Genomic DNA, 17,029 nt, shown 5'->3' with positions numbered 1-17,029 from the left:
ACAACAACCCCACAGTTGCGCAATTTGTGGCAGCTTATAAACGCCTAGTTGTGCACACTGAGGTCAAAGGAGGACGAGGAAATTGTGACGCTCTTGATGAAACCCAGATTTTGTATGTAAGCAGTGGGATCGGGGCTCATGATGAGCTGGACATGACTGTGGCAAAGCAGAATGGTGGTGGAGATCTCCAGCATGATCTCGAGCTTTCCGAGGAAAGTGAGTTGGAAAGGGAGGCTGAGCGTCTTCCTTCGCTCTTGCCGTACATCGGGAACATCACCAGCTACATTGCGGGCTTTGTTGCCTCATGGTGCGCAGAAGGATCCCTTGTGCTACATGCCACGCAGCAACTGTGTCGGAGAGAAGTCCGTCGGCCTTCTTTGACCGGAAAAAGCGTGGTAGACTGCAAAAGCCGTCATCATCTACAATTTACATCTGCCAGACCACAGAGAAAGTGACACGCAGAGAAGACAACTTACATGGCACAAGCCTTCCAAAGAAGGGGAATCTTTCCGATTCATTGACAGTTTCAGTTATGACAGAGCTTTCCGGTCACCTTGAGAAGCTATACCCCGAGTTACATGATCACATGTTCGAATTCGCGGCTGACTCAAACCACGTTGTGCGACTGGTAAAGTGTGTGATCGCCTCCTATATAAAGATAAGGATGCATCACACCGCGAAGACGGCGACGGCCAAGATAACTGGATCAAACATCCGCAAGCAGCTGACAAAGCTTATCCTATTCAAGCACCAGTAAAAGATTCACACAAATTGACCAGTACGTGTCTTCTACATCAGCTCCAATAAACAGGCCATTCGGCCTTCAGGTCCTTTTCTTCAGTTTCATCTTCTCTGTTACTATAAATCGATATCAAGCTTATGTGGAGTGAATTCTATTCAAACGGTTTTTATTTTAAAACACACTGGTTATAATAAAACAGGGAACAGCTTCGTCTGAGTTATAGGAAACTTTGTTGCTGAAGTTCTCATTTAGGTGCAGTAAAGGTTAAGGTAAGCTGAGGATTCGACCCTATGACCTTGTGTCGTGGTTTTGATGGGTTACTTAGGCTCCAACCCCCGATACACAGACCAATCACTGTCTTCTGGGGACAGTGATTTGGTGGATTACCAAATCCGGGCTGAAAACACTGTTGGCAACGCCCCCCGTAACCCTCAAGTGACGGCCACTCTCTACCACGAGAAAAAAAAGGAAAAGATCGAGAGCAAACCAAACAAATACAACAAACACTCAGAAACCCGCAGAGATACGTGCAAGCGGCCGTAACAGCTTCTATGAACGCGGCCTGCGTCGCTAGATCCCACACCTTGTACAAGACCGGACAGCCACTCTGAATCTTGAGAAAAAGAAAACGGACGCGCGTCAGAAAAAAGGCAGTTTTACGTGCATAGGCTGTCTCATTAAAAGCGCATTAAACAAACCCTGATCTGCGCCTACATAGCCCTTATTGTTACTTGGCTTACTCTTCTAACCACGAGTAAGTATTTACAAAAAAGAAATTAACGAAACGCGATCCAAAGAACAGCAGCACGCCGGCATAACTCGCGTCGCGCGTACCGCGTAGCGCAGCAGACGACCTCCTTCCGGGACACGCGGCGGCACTTCCGGTGGCTTCGCAAGCTCCCGCTTCGGGTAGCGCCGGTGCGCCATCCAGCTCCCTAGTGGAGGTCGGTGGCTACGACGGCTTTGTTTACCTGCCGAAGATCTACACAAAGGCGGATACCTCCATCTTTCTTTTCAACCCCAACAATGGGGGGCACCCACTCGGATGCCTCTATTCGCTCTATCACGTCCATTTGTTTCGAGTGGCGCAGTTCTTCCGAGACTCGTGGTCGCAGTGAGAGCGGAAGGCGCCTGAGTTTTGAAGCAACTAGCTGAACTGTCGACCATGTTTTGACGCGATGAACAAAACCGTTTGCGATGTCAAGTCCTGAATCGAAAATAACACCAAATTCTTCGACTAATTCTGATAGAAGGTGAATGGACGCCTCCACCTCTTTCATGACTGCGGTAGGCACTGTAGTGACGACCCATCAATCTGCAGACTGAGGTCCCTAATTACATCAATACCCAAAAGCGAAGTGTCTTGTTCAACGACATAAAAAAAGAAGCTTTGTTGTGCAGTTATTGTACGTGACATCAGCAAAGAAGCAACCTCACACTAGAATGGGTTTCTTCGAATAGTTCAGTAGTCTAATTCGAGCAGCTGAAAGCTGGCGACCTTCAAAATGCTGCCTAAATAGGTCATGCGTCAAAATCGATACAGATGACCCTGAATCCACGAGGTAAGTTAGCTTCGTTTCCCCAACTGCTACCGATACGTAGATTGCGAGACGAGTGGATGTCGTCACGGCAAGAATGCTCAATACTTCTTCAGTTATCGAACTTTCGCCGTCTAGTTCACGAACAGGAGCGACGTTTCTGTTGCAGACTGAGCGTAAATGACCCATAATACCGCAACCATTACACCACTTGTTTTTGGTGGGGCAGCGCAATGAGGATGCATTGTGCCGAGGTGAACCGCAGCGGTAACAATGGCCCTGTTGGCTGCGCGACCGCTTCGAGGGGTCGCTGGCAGAAGATGTGGGCGGAGGGGTGTTCTCGCGAGCATTTATGCTCTGGACATCTGCAGTAGCAAATTCTTTGCTATAATTGGTTGCCTGCTCAAACTGCATCGCTATTAGTACAGCTCGAGCGAACGAAAAAGAAGACCCTTCAAGCAGCAACTTCTCCCGCAAGTTCCGATATAATACGCCTGCAACGTATTATTTGCAGGCGCACTATTAGAAGAGGTAATTTGCGATAACGGTCCACAATTTGCATCTCGAGAGTTGGAGGTATTTCTCTAGATCGCGGCATCCAGGTCAAACATTCGTCAGTATACTATCCACAAGCAAACGGCCAAGTGGAGCGCTTTAACAGAGTATTAAAAAGCTTCATTCAAGTGGCGGTTCTTGAGCAGCGACCCCTGCGTCAGGCGCCAACAGAGTACCGGGGTGTTTACCGATGCACACCACATGCTACAACGGCAAGGGCTCCAGCTCTACTGCTATACGGGCGGCTGCCAAAAACTCGGTTGGGTATCGTCGGACATCCGTCAGTAACCTTCTTTGATGACCCTAACTCGGTACTCCGGCGCTTACGTGAGCGGGTAAAGCAAAAGCAACAGAACAGCAAACGATACACGGACACTCGGAGGGCTGCAAGAGAAACCAGAGTTGACGTTGGTGACTTCTTCAGAGTGAAGTAACCCACTGCTAGATTTAAAGGCGTCCTGGAATTCAGCCACCCAAGAGAAGTGATCAGCAGGAAGGGACCATCTTTTCACCTGGCTGACGGCAAAATGTGGAATGCATCCAAGTTCTGAAAGGTGCCACGAGCCTCTGCCGCCCTTTGTACGTGGGGAGGAAACGGTACAGCTAGGGGAGGAGGATTTCGGCCAACATGTGGGGGCCCCAGCCCAGAAATAACTACCAGGACTTCAGCTGCGTCTTCTTCGGCTGCGCTGGCACCCACATCTCCTTCGGCTGCGCAGACACCCACGTCTGCTGCGTACGATGCGCAGGCACCTATGTCTCCTTCGGCTGCGCAGGCGCACGGGTCGCCTGCTGCGACGCAGTCAGCTATGTCTCCAGGAGCAGTCACACAACAACGCAGGGTGCAACCACCAAGAAAGAGACTACTACCAGAGTGGTATGGCTACAAGGTGTAGCAAGAGTTGTGCTAAAGTGAATGAAGCGGACGTATCCAGTGTGGTGGATTCCTTTTGTAAATTGTGTGATTTTCGTAGTACTAAATAGTTACATTCATTGTACAGGTTGTATTTTTGTATAGTGTTTTTTGCATATGTGCTAACACACTAAACTGGTAAATCACTAATCCATATAGTTGTTGTTAAGGAAGGGAATGTGTTGTATATTGGTCTGTTTGATTTCGGTTCCACGATCACTTCCGCAGGTGGCGCCAGTGTTGTTTATGGATATAAGCATGCTCAAGTTGGAATAAAGGGGCTTTTGTACCGATGGGCACTCAAGTTGTCTAGTCGTTCATTAACCGGCGGCACACGCATCCACTGCAGAAGGATTAATCAACAATTTATTATAGTTGCACCAGTCAAAAAGACAATTATGGTCAGCTTGAAGCCTTGACACGAGAGTCGCTAAATCCAAGTGATGAGAAAAGAGAGTCAAGTCATCAGCGTAAAGTAAACAAGAAGAATAATAAGGGCAGCGTGGTAAATCATTTATGAATATCAAAATAATAACGGACCCAAAATTGAACGTTGCGGAACACCTATAATAATGGGGTTGGGATTGGATGTAAAATTTTCGACCGAGACCACCTGAAAACTATTAAGAAGAAAGCTCTGTAATAGCGTTAATGAGGGACCAGTTATTCCACAGTACTGAAGTTTGCAAAATAGGATTAAATGATCAATACTATCAATTGCTTTAGTAAAGTCGACGAAGACAGATCCTATTGAATAACCTGATTTTGTCAGTGAAACAAGCAATTGCAGTATCAGTGGAAAGACTAGCCCTAAAACCAAACTGACAAGGAGAAAGTATGTCAAATTTCCTTAAATATTTAGATATTCTTATTTCAATTAATTTTTCCGAAATTTTATCCAGGAAGGGAAGGACAGATATGGGCCTGTAATTGCACATGCTGAGGGTATCACCTTTTTTAAATACTGGCACTACCTTCGCAACTTTTAATTTATCCGGGAAAACACCGTTCTTCAAACAGCGGTTAAAAACGTGGCTTAATATAGGCGCTACAAGAGATCTTACAAGTTTAATGTGCTTTGAATGGATGTTGTCTAACCCAGCTCCGGTAGCTTTTAATCCCGAAATAATTGAGGAAATTTCAGAAGCACAAAAGTAGGAAAAAGAAAGATCGCCTGAGGGCTGTGAGAAAACGGAGGTACATAGTCTGAGGCGGAGGGGACTGCAAGGCTAGTTAAAAAGTGTACAATAAAGGCGTCGGCCACGTCACTGGCCACAGTGAGGGTGACGTTGTCGACACGAATAGAGGTCACTTTTCTGCGTGACTGAGTGCAATTCAAAAATTCTTTTAAAAGCTGCCAATTTTTCCCTGAGTTACGTCCACAATTCTGCAGTTCCCGCTCATAATAACCTTGTTTCACCTTTCTTAAAAGTGAAGCCAATGTGCTGGAGTAAGTTTTATAGCGTTATTTCAAGCGTGAAATAAAAGGCTGACGTTTCGTCTTTTTATATAAGTTGTTCTTTTTTTGCGAAAAGATTGTATCAGTCATTGTGATAACCAAGGGCATCGTGGGGGGAATTAGCGTCTGTTAGATTATTGCAATGTAGTTGAACGCTCATCTGCTGAATAAACAGCGTCGTAGAACGTGGTCAAGGCCTGTTTAGGAGCATTCGCGGCATATACACTGGACCAATGCTCATCGGCAATGAGCATGCAGCACTTGTCTGAATCAAGGCAATACTTTTGACGTATTACGTTGCTACAAGTGATGACCTGTTCAAGATATAGTATTACAGGAAAGTGATCAGTGATGTCACTCTAAATGACACCAGCATGACTGACGTCATCAATGTTCGTGAGTATATAATCGAGTGATGACTGTGAGCCGTTATCAGAACAGCGTGTTGGTACAGATATTAACGTTTCAAACCCAAAACTATAAAAACAAGTATTATACTCGAGAGCAGAATGGTTAGACGAATATAGTCACTATTATTATATTCCTGCGCTCAGCAGTAAAGTTATCGAGCAAGTGATGAAGCGCATTACAAAAAGCAGAGGGGTCACTGGAAGGGGATCGATAGACAGTAGCAAGAATAGTTTTTCGTTGATTCTGACAAAGACCCGGCAGATCAACTTCCAGCCAAAGAGATTCACATTTCGCCACAGTTACGTTTAAATCATTGCGCCTTTTATACAGATTGTTGTTTGATATAAAAATGGCAGAGCCACCAAGACAATATACAGTTCGGTGAGAATATTCGCTTATATAACCGGGAAAGCCATACAAGTCACCATGACCAAGTGATAACCAAGTTTCGGAGCAACAGATAGCCGAGAACTGATGATTAAGGGAAGCTAGTAGAGCGGTAAAACTGTCATGGTTTTTAGGAAGGCTACGAGCATTGAAGTGAATCGAAGAAAAACCCTAGTTCTGCGAAGAAATGTTATTAAAGTCACCCGGAGGAAATTAAACCATCGTGTTTTCTTTTCTCCAAGCTTAACATTATTTCACGCCTATGCGTTGAACACATGTAGATCAACATCACTGACAATTCTGTGCACCACACTATCGAGAGTTTTTCCTGCCTTAATAACACAATTGTCAGTCCACAGAAAAGCCCACTTCATTTGTTTCTTGAATGCAAGTGCTTTAGAAAACAGCCGCTTATCATCAGACGTCAGGTGCTCATTAACGTATATAGGCTTTTCCTGCGCTGCCGAAAAACCAACCAAGTCTGTTTTTGGGCGGAACTTCCGAGCCTTCTTCAGAAACTCTGTGCGCATGTCGCGCGAGCCGAAGCGCACAATGATGTTTTTGTTATTTATGTCGTGCGTTGGTACTCTGCGTACAGTATCGATGTCCTCAGGTTTAATAGGGCAACAAACCTTTTCGCCGAGAAGCTCAACAATGTTTCTGCAGTTTTTGCCTTGCGTTGTTGGAAAACCTCTTATTTCCAAATTATTGAGGTGAGAGTACTATTCCAAATGTCTAATCTCTTGCAGCAGCATCTGATTATTTTCTTTTAGGTGCTTATTGTCAGATATGACGCCACTGTCTTTCGACTTGGCAGCCTCAAACTTAATGCTCATGAAATTCATGGCTTTCTTGATGTCATCGATCTCAGATTGCAGTTTGTTCACACTTTCAAGATGACATCCAGTCACTGCAGATTTTACATCCAACGTGTTATGAACGGTAACTAATTTTTTTCCAATTGACACCTTAAAGCTTTTAAACTCTTTGGAAAGCGATGCAACGGTAGGAGCCATATCAAAACGAGCGATCAGAGCACTGCCGTCACGAGGAAAAATAAAATAAAATGTAAAAATTAAGCACTCTAATCACCTGTGTAGTAAAGGTAGACGGATTAGAAAATCGAAATACAGCCGTCCGCAGGCTCTGATCGTTCGCTCAAATGATGCTGCTGGATGGCCACGGGGCAGCATAAGTATCCTGAATACAGGCACAGCAGCGACACCAGTGGCGGAGACAGCAGATAGCAGTAGTAGATAGAATCCAGTTGCTTGCAGAACACGTGTTGAAGTTTCGGGATTGCCGGTTCACCAGGAGGGCGATATGCAACCGACCCGTAGATACAGCAGCGAGGCCTGTGTAGGAAAGGTAGACAGATTAGAAGATCGAAATACAGCAGTCCGCAGGCTCTGATCGCTTGCTCAAATGCCTCTGCACTTAAAAATCTGAGCTGGCAGTAGTCCCCTGGATAATCAAGGCTGTTGAAAAACCTTCGATCGAAGCATTTTAGTGTTCTAGACTATATTGCCACGTCGTACCTTAGGTCTTCCGTCATCAAATAGTGTTACCATGAAGTTAACGCCAGCCTTAATGCCCAGATTGTGTTTCTGTGTATTTATTCGAAGGATATTAATACAGCAAGCCAGGTGAGCGTTTCGAGGCAATCTTTAATATTCATGTGCATACAATCAGCGCGTCTCTCAAGCATGTAAATTGGCATAAATGAATGAAATGTGCAAAGGAACGTACCCAGTGAATTTTATTGAGATCCATTTACCAAGGAAAATTGCCGGAGTCGCCGTTTAAGAGCACGGCACTTTTTTCAGTTTTTTGCTCAGTTACGTGTTCAGTCGCACACTGCGCATTCATACTGTCAAACCGCACAAGGTCATGGCAATTATGCAGAAAAATTTTACCCGTGTCAAAGTAGCGGTGGGTTCTTAACAGGAAGGACCAATTCCCTAATTGACTTGACTACTTGTTGCCACCAATTAAAGAGTTAGTTTATTCTTTGAGTAGTCATAATTAATGTCTTTAGTATTGTACATTGTTTTCTACTACAGAAAGAGTAATCAGTAAGGAAGCAAGTAAATAAAAAGTTTTTCCAACATTAAAGCGTTTTCAGAAACTTTTTTGAAGCACCTTAAACACTATGTTGATTGGGTGGTGCCACCGAATTTAGAGGCCCTAAGAAGCCTTCTGTAGGCTTCCTTCGTACGCAAGGACACTCAGCACAAAGTGTTGAACTTTGCAAAGGTTTAGAACATAGCCTAATTAACTTCCAAAGTGTGCCTAAATATTCATTCTCGCGGTTGAAAACCCTCTTTAGTGCGACTCTGACTGACGTCACTGTGTAGAAAGTGTAACACAAAATTTTAGTGATGCGACACCACATTACAGTAACATGCAAAGAACAGCGACTGACCAACAGCTCTGTTGCACAAGGCAACAATTAGGCTAACATACTAACTTTTCTCAGTGTGTTGGCAAAGTAACCAAACTTACTAGCACTTTCGAAAGTGCTTCGCATCGTCAAGCAAATATTTGAAGGCAACATTAGGAAATTTCACTTTGTTTACACATCTCGGCTTAAGCATACCGTGTTACCGTGGCTGTAAATGTGAGACCAGATTGGTGGGGCCACATTGCATCACTAAGATATATCACGGCAGCACAGAACAGTTGTTGCAGATATCTGGCACATTCTAATAGGGCTTGCAACTATCCGCCAAACCGGCTTTCGAGTTAAACCGGAGAAAAATGAATCCGGCTTTAAAAGCCGGTTGTCCGGATTTAAAGAAACGGCAATTCTCCTTATCTGGTTTGAATGAACGTTCAAGTGCTGAATTTAAGTGCTATTGGATATGCACCAACACAACGTGCGCAGCTCGTTAATTCATTACTGGCATAATCACTAATGGCCCATGCAAAGACTTTTCATTTCTCAACTGTGTATGCACTTTCGCACCCTGCGGATATTCATATTGTTGCGGTTAAAGTCAAGGGGTGTCTATTAGCAGGGCGAGGTTGGTGGTGAGGTAATAATGGCGTCGGTATCTGCACCAGTTCATGTCTTTCTCCTGTTTGGGCTCATACCCGTTGCATTTCCTGGCTCCCAGACGAAGCCCGCTGGGCGAGTATGAATCACTCGAAATGTTTAGGGTGAAACCGTTTAAGGCGAGCGACATGTACCAGCTGGGTCCAGTTTGACTGGTTGCCAGCTGTTGTCAGCCGTGCTACGACGTATGTAAAATTGCTCAAGCGATCAACAATGACGAATGGGCCACTCTACTGGGGTAAAAACTTCTCGCATAGGCCTCGTTTACATTGTGGCATCCACAACCACACAAAGTCTCCTTTGCAGTATGCGACAGACTGATGGCGACTGTCATAGCTTTCCTTCGATCGGTGTTGCGAAGCCACAGTATGAAGACCAGCAATACGCCGGGATTCTTCGGCTAGGCAGAGTGGCTTGGAGACAAAGTATTCGCTATGGTTGTCAAATGGTAGAATAATAGCGATGCAGCTTAACGGTGAACGTGCGCAAAGGAGGTAAAAAATACTGTAATGGGTTGTCTTATGTTTGACCGTGTTATACGCATAGATAATGAAGGGGAAAACGTCATCCCAGTCCTTGTGGTCAGATGATACGTACATGGCCAGCCGGTTAGTCAGAGTTCTGTTCGTACGTTCTATGAGCCCATTCGTCTGAGGGTGGTAAGGGAATGAATGGCGGAACTGCGAATCGCACTGACGAATCAGTTCTTCGACAGCGTCCGCAAAGAACTCACGACCACGGTCACTAATGATCACTCTGAGAGGGCCGTGGCAAAGAATGATGAATCTAAGCAAAAACATGATCATGCACGCCACTGACGCGGATGGTATCACCGCAGTTTCTGCGTAACGAGTCAGATGGTCGACGCATGCTATCGCCCATCGATTGTTGTTAGACGAGTGTGGAAATGGGCCCAAAAGATTGATACCAATTTTATCAAATGGTAGATGAGGACGTGGCAGTGGATGGAGAAGGCCTGGTGGAGGAGTCGTAGGCCACTTGTAGTCTTGGCATTGTTCGTAACATGTGACATAGTGCTTGACTGTGTCCCGCACTTTGGGCCAGTAAAAGCGCTTTTGTGTCCTACTCAAAGTTCTGATGAACCCCGGATAACCAGCTGTTGCATCGTCACGCATGGCTTCCAGTATGTCAAATTGTAGACTATGTGGTACTACTAGAAGGAAGCGTGCGCCTTCCTAATATATTGTCTTGTATGGAAGGCCATCATCGACACAAAAGCGGCCGGTGGCTCGAGGACGCGATGCCGCGACAAGTAATGACTCCAAGCTAATTTCAGCCTCTTGTTCTTTCTTGAAAGTAATTAAGCCTGGGAATGTGGAAGAAATGGAGGCAAGGCAGTCGTCAAAACTGTCTTCTTCACACTCAGTCAACTTCAGGGTAAAGCGGGAGAGACAGTCGTCATCTGCGTGGCGGCGTCAAGACTTGAACGAGATGACGAAGTTGTACTCCTGAAGTCGAACGGCCCAACGCGCCAGTCGACCAGTCGTGTCACGAAGATTCACCAGCCAGCTTAAAGCGGGATGGTCGGTAAGGATAGTGAACGGACGTCCATAAATATAAGGTCAAAATTTGTGTACCGCAAAAACAGCTGCCAAGCATTCTTTTTCTGTTACGGTATAGTTGCGCTCAGCTTTGTTGGAAGAGCGACTGGCATAAGCCACTATGTGCTCAGCTCCTTGATGACGCTGCACAAGTACAGCACCAATGCCGATGCCACTAGCATCCGCATGTACTTTCGTAGACAAGGACGCATTCAAGTGACGCAGTATGGGCCACGACGTTACTGGAAACTTAAGCTGGCGGAACGCATCGTTGCAAGCTGAAGCCCAGTTGAAAGGGACACCCTTTTGAAGAAGACATGTTAGGGGATGCACCACGTCGGCTAACCTCGAAACAAAACGACAAAAATAAGCATAGGCCCAGGAAGCTCGTCAATTCCCACATCAATTTTGGCGGTTCGAAAGAGCTGACAGCCTCGATTTTTCGTGGGTCTGGCCTTACTACATTTTTGTCAACGATATGTCCAAGTACTAATGTCTCTGTTTAACCAAAACGACATTTCTTAGAGTTTAGGATCGTGAGCGAGTTTAGTGATCCCATGCCTACAATCCTTGTGCCTTCAGCTCCCGATGATGACTTTATATCTTTACCTGGTGTTGTTTCATTGCTCCTTAACCTTAAAACAAAAGCTTCCCCAGGCCCGGACATATTGCCCAATATTTTTCTTCGTCGTTATGCCGAGATGTTGGCTCAATTTCTGGTTATAATTTTTCGCGCATCTCTTTCAACCGCAATTGTACCTCCTGACTGAAAAATAGCCCGCTTGGTACCCGTCTTCAAAAAAGGTGACCCTGCATGCCCTTGTAATTACAGGCCAATTTCAATGACATCATCGTGTTGCAAACTTCTTGAGCATATCATAGCTAAATACATTCACAAATTTTCACATGACCGTAATTTGCTTTCTTCTGTTCAACATGGTTTTAAAAAAGGTTTCTCTACAGTAACGCAATTAACATCGGTTGTTCACAGTTTTGCCGCCATTCTTGACAAGTCGGGCCAAGTAGATGCTATTTTTCTAGATTTCTCTAAAGCTTTTGATGTTGTTTCCCATGTTCACCTTATCAATAAATTACAATTTACTGGTCTTCCTGCATTTATAGTTAACTGGATATCCTCGTACATGAGTAACCGCAAGCAATTCGTTCGCATTGATAATGACTGTTCACAATCCCTCCCCGTGTCATCTGGTGTCCCGCAAGGAAGTGTCTTAGGTCCTTTGTTGTTTCTCATAAACGTTAACGATATTGTGGATGTAATTACTGGCCCTGTTCAAATAAGGCTGTTTGCAGATGATTGTGTATTATTTAATGAAATAACATGCCGAGAAGACCAATCAGTATTGAATTCCAATCTTTGTAATATATATGACTGGTGTACTAAGTAGAATATGAACCTAAATGCCGACAAATTAGTTTTTATGAAAATAACCAATAAGAAAAATTCTCTATCCTTCCCTTACAACCTTTCAGGACAACCTTTGAACGAAGTTACAGAATATAAGTACCTGGGTCTTACCATAACAAACACTTTAAGTTGGAACAAGCACATTTCAGACATTTGTGCGTCATCCTTTCGTAAACTGAGCCTTTTAAGACATAAGCTCAAACATGCTCCTGCAAGTGTTAGAATGCTAGCCTATACATCTATTGTAAGACCTAAATTGGAGTATGCATGTATAATCTGGGACCCTTACATAAAAACTAACATTCATGCACTTGAGATGATTCAGCATAAAGCGGTTCGGTTTGTTTACTCTAAATACCGTTCGAGCGATTCCCCAACCCAACTCATGAGAGACCATAACATACCAACCTTAGAACTAAGACGTAATATCCAAAGATTAAAATTTCTTTATCTTCTAAAGAATAACAAATTGTCAATGAGACCAGAACAATACATCCAACCACTCACCACTCGCAGAACAAGACACCGGCATGCCGACTCTCTAACGCCCTTCAATGCTAGAACTAACATTTTCAAATTCTCCTTTTCCCCGCGCACTGTAACCGAATGGAATCAATTACCAGCATTATTCATAAATAGCATAGACTCAATTGAACATATTGTATCTTGACCTCTATCGTTAAAGTGTTAAATGTCTTTCTTATTCATTGTTTGAGTTATGTCCTTATTCTTCGCGCTTTTCATGTTCTTGATCTTCTGTTGTCCTTATTACGAGCTTTGTAAATACGTCCCTCCTGCTTGGGCCCTTCACTGGGCCTGCAGTATTATGTAAATAAAAATAAAATAAATAAATTCAGTGCGGCTTCTCAGTGTCACTTCTTCTCATGTTGTAAGCAGAAAAGACAGCAGAGTTAGGTAATAGCATACGTACTGCAATTTTCAGCTCTGATTATGGTGCGCATGAAAGTCTACGACTACGAACTGTGAATGAAACAACTCCATAGTGTAGCATGAAAGCTTCTCTGCTATGTTGCGCAACGTACTGGTTAGGATGAGAGAAAGCTAGGCTACTGGATAAGCGTTCATTCTGACTAGACATGTGAGCACAAACCCAAGAAAGATGTCACAATACCATTAACACTGTCTAACAATTTCAAAGGTGCATAGTGGCAAAAAAAAAAAAAGAATACGTGAAAACTTATCTCTGCATGCACAAGCAATAGGTCGACCTATCAATCCAGCATGCATGCGAGTCTATGTACATGATAACTGTTATGGCATTTGATTTCCTTTTGTGTTGGTTGATAGACTGTTAATTCATGCATGAGCTACCACTGTTATTGATATGCCAAGCCTCAATAGTCCGATGCGTTCTTCATTCCTGTACCTGTACAAAACTGCACATTCATCGAATTGCAGCATGCACTTACTCTTAACAATGTCAACATAGATTATAAGGTTAGCTTCCGGATAGCGAACTGTTGTATTTCATTTAACCCCGATTAATACAGCAGCCCATCCCCTCTACATGGAAGTGGCTGCAACTAAAAGTAAACTTATGAGCCACACCTATATGGCAATTAGTGAATTCGTCAGTGCGTTTTAAAAAAAGATGTCAGTCTGCTTCTCATCTGTCATTCATTCTCTGCACAGCTGCTCAAATTATTATCTAGCTTATTGGCAGGCTCAAAAAACAACGTTAACGTCGTATCTACTTTCCACTTTATTTAGCCAGTGATATGCCAAATAAATCAACGAAATGCCTGCAACGTGTTTTTATAACATTGAAGCTTTTCATAGACTGGCCTCAGTTTGTGCAGCCCATCAAAAAATGGGTATACTTTTTGATAAACTTTCTTGCAGCGTGTTTAGTATAGTTGCTGTTGACACAGTGTATGAATGAGATCGGTATGTACCTGAACTAGGTCACAATTGAACTTGACATAAATCATGTTGATGTTTTTGTTTGATTCTAGATTGTTCAAGGCAACGTTGATAACATCCTTTAACTTCCTTAATCATAAATGACATCTGCACTTGAAATTCTTTCATGTTGTCAGGCAATATAAAGCTGTGAACTCTGCAGTGTCATTATTGCATGAGCATAAATGCTCAAGAAGACGATAAATAGCCAGTTTTGATGCTTGGTTCAACTAGAATTGCTATAACAGCACTGTAGAGGTCAATCGTTTTTAAGACGAAAAAAAACTTAATTACACTATCATAAAGGTGGTTAGCTGCGCCAAATTTTTGTGTGTGCGTGCGTGTGAACAGCGCAAAATAAACTAAGCATGTAGGGAGGAAGACGCACACAGAGCCGAAACTTTCTCAATTTTTCAAACGAAACCATAAATATAAGTACACTGTGAACACTTTGTCTTTTGTGAAGGTCGTCACATTTAAATTTGTTTAAATTTGATCGCAAGCACCTTATTGGAGATCCCGGAACCATTTCGAAACTTGCGCCATTCAAGAATCCGGACTCAATTCTACGTTTCCTACCGGTAAATTATGCGTTGCGACTTCGTTTTCTTTTTCGTGCGATTACGCTAGTGATTCGCTGTCAAGCAAAACCTCCGAGCAGTGATGCAATGATCGAACAGCAATCAAACAGCGATGCAATGACATGTATAATTAGGAACTGCGTCATTGACAAAATATACACACATATATAAACACTGTTTACGTACCTCACGCTGTCGACGGTGACGCTTCACGGAATCGCATAAGGCAAGCGTAATGTATTTCGACAACGTTGGCAATTGCGTAACACAGTCCTGAACAATAAACATGGCAGTATGAATAAAAAGAAGCACGCGATTTACGTAAATGCGATCGTGATCGCTGGTCGGTTCACAAGCACATGTACACAGAAAAAGGGCATGAAACAAATAGACCTCAACATAGCGTGGGCCATGGAGGAAGGAAAAATATAGGAGAGGCCAGACGTCATATTCGTGAAGCCGCCGCATTGCAAACACTCGCACTACCTCCTAGCGGAAAAGCAGATAAACACTTCGCGTTTTCCGGTGACCAGCCGCTGCAGCGGCCTTGGAAGCGGCGTTCTCTGCCGGCAGCGAGTCAGTCCACGAATGCTGCTTCTTTTGCGTGTTTTTTTTAGAAGAGCTGTGCGATGCCAGCTGTAGTGTATACTCGGTGCGAATCACGTGCACGGCCGGATGTACCTGGTGGCACTTTTCACGTATGCTCGCTTCACTGTTGATGGCATTTGCATGCGGAGCTCTCAGCTGTACGCTCTGTTGGTTCTTACTCATTGTGTCAACTGAAAACACACGCGAACTTTCGCTTTACTGTTGTGTGCATCGTGTCACGTTTTTAGAAGTTGTGTCGTTCATGCGGAAGGACAATAAACTTTTCTTGTTGCCGGGCTAAGTGTGTATGCATTGTACGTTGTGCGCTCGCTGCGTGTTAGTTGTGTGCGCCCTGGAAATACACACTTTACGTGCACGATCACGTATACAATACAGCTGTGCCTTCTTACCGACGTGAAGTACGTCAAGTACTATGATGCAGCGTAGCATAGAATAGCTACGAAGCTACCTATAAAATCGTGCATTGCCACACTGACACTATATACGAGCAAAGAACTGCTAATAGGCCCGTAGATCAGAAAATATGGCTAAGAGAGAGAGTGAGAGACAAAAAGCCTTGCGGTGAGCAGAACGCGTAAGTCACTGCCGGGTGAGTTCGAATACGATGATGCAGGGGCTGAATGATTTTCATTCCGACACGTACTGGTGCTTTCTGTGCCATCGCACAAAAACACTCCACGAAGTATTTCAGCATGCCGCGCTCGGGCCTGCCACGCATGAACAGTCTGGGAAAGGTGTGCTCGCAACATTTTACTGCATGCAAACCATACAATACGCGTCAAGTTAACGCCGGGACTATATAAGCGAGACAGCGCTGAGAGGACGCCGCGGAGTGTCGGCTGTTTTGTTAGCCCCATAAGTTTGACGTCCCTTCCGCCACACTTCTCGCAATGCATTGGGATAGCATAGGGATTCTCCTTGGTTTTTCCTTCCTCCATCATGTGGGCTAAAGCGGCGACAACTGTGACTGGTTGCCAGACTTGTAAACGTAGTCGCCAAAACTGACGAACGCTACTTCTGCCGATATTTTTGTGACTTTGCCTCAATTTTGTCGCGTATAGGGGCTCTCTGTATTTGTTATTAACACTGTTTAATCTTGCTGGTCTTTTTTAGATCATTTAGGGCGCGGGAGCGTAGAAGTTGGGTCAGTACACTCTTGCTACCTTGGACATTTTTTTTATCTCGGAGGTCATGCATTTGTAGTAAAGGTAACCAACTGGCATGAATGAAAATTTGCCCGAATAAAATTCGAGACCGTAACGTAGCACATACGCACTATTATTTCTATGGTGGTCGAGCGAAAATATCTAAAGGTTTGCGCTTCGACCAATTCGTTCACTTGATAGAGGAGGGGAGAAAGTGTTTGTTTTGTTTACTTGTTCTTACTGCATGTGTTTTGTGGCGCTGCTCATCTAATTTGTGGGTTGCTTCTTTATTTAAAACCTTAATAGGAACAAATCAGATCAGAAACAACTGACATCACGCAGGCTTACACATGAAAATTCCACTGTTTAGCTCAATTTTATCATTAATATCACTGATATTGATGATTTCATCGTCAATATTATTTTTTTAATATTGAAGTTGCTGTCCTGGGATCCCTTCTTGCCCGCTTAATGACGTTTCAAGCTGTCGATGTAAAGCAAGGGATTACCCGATTCATGATGTAACTATTGCTGGTCTTGATCACTGTCGGCCACGGTCAACAAATATGTACCAATGTAGGTACAACTTATGTCAACGAAAAACATGTGTCATTTTAAGAGCATGTGTTATTTTTTAAACATGTACTCTCTTTATTGAATGATGACACCTAGTTGCCCTGCATAAGAACAATAGCCTTCTCAGTCCCCAAAACAAAATTG

General features: G+C 43.9%; 1 long non-coding RNA gene across 1 annotated transcript; it reads right to left on the bottom strand.

The window, feature by feature from the left end:
* Positions 1–4,092: 4,092 nt before the first annotated feature.
* Positions 4,093–14,954, bottom strand: LOC142767785 (uncharacterized). The gene is made up of 2 exons (XR_012885128.1): positions 14,742–14,954; positions 4,093–7,360 (listed from the first exon to the last, which is right to left on the bottom strand). It is a non-coding gene; the product is annotated as an uncharacterized LOC142767785 (long non-coding RNA).
* Positions 14,955–17,029: the final 2,075 nt, after the last annotated feature.

Source organism: Rhipicephalus microplus, chromosome 1 (genome assembly GCF_043290135.1).
Source record: "Rhipicephalus microplus isolate Deutch F79 chromosome 1, USDA_Rmic, whole genome shotgun sequence".
In the NCBI taxonomy this organism is placed as follows: domain Eukaryota; kingdom Metazoa; phylum Arthropoda; class Arachnida; order Ixodida; family Ixodidae; genus Rhipicephalus; species Rhipicephalus microplus.
This window is presented reverse-complemented; position numbering and strand designations above follow the sequence as displayed.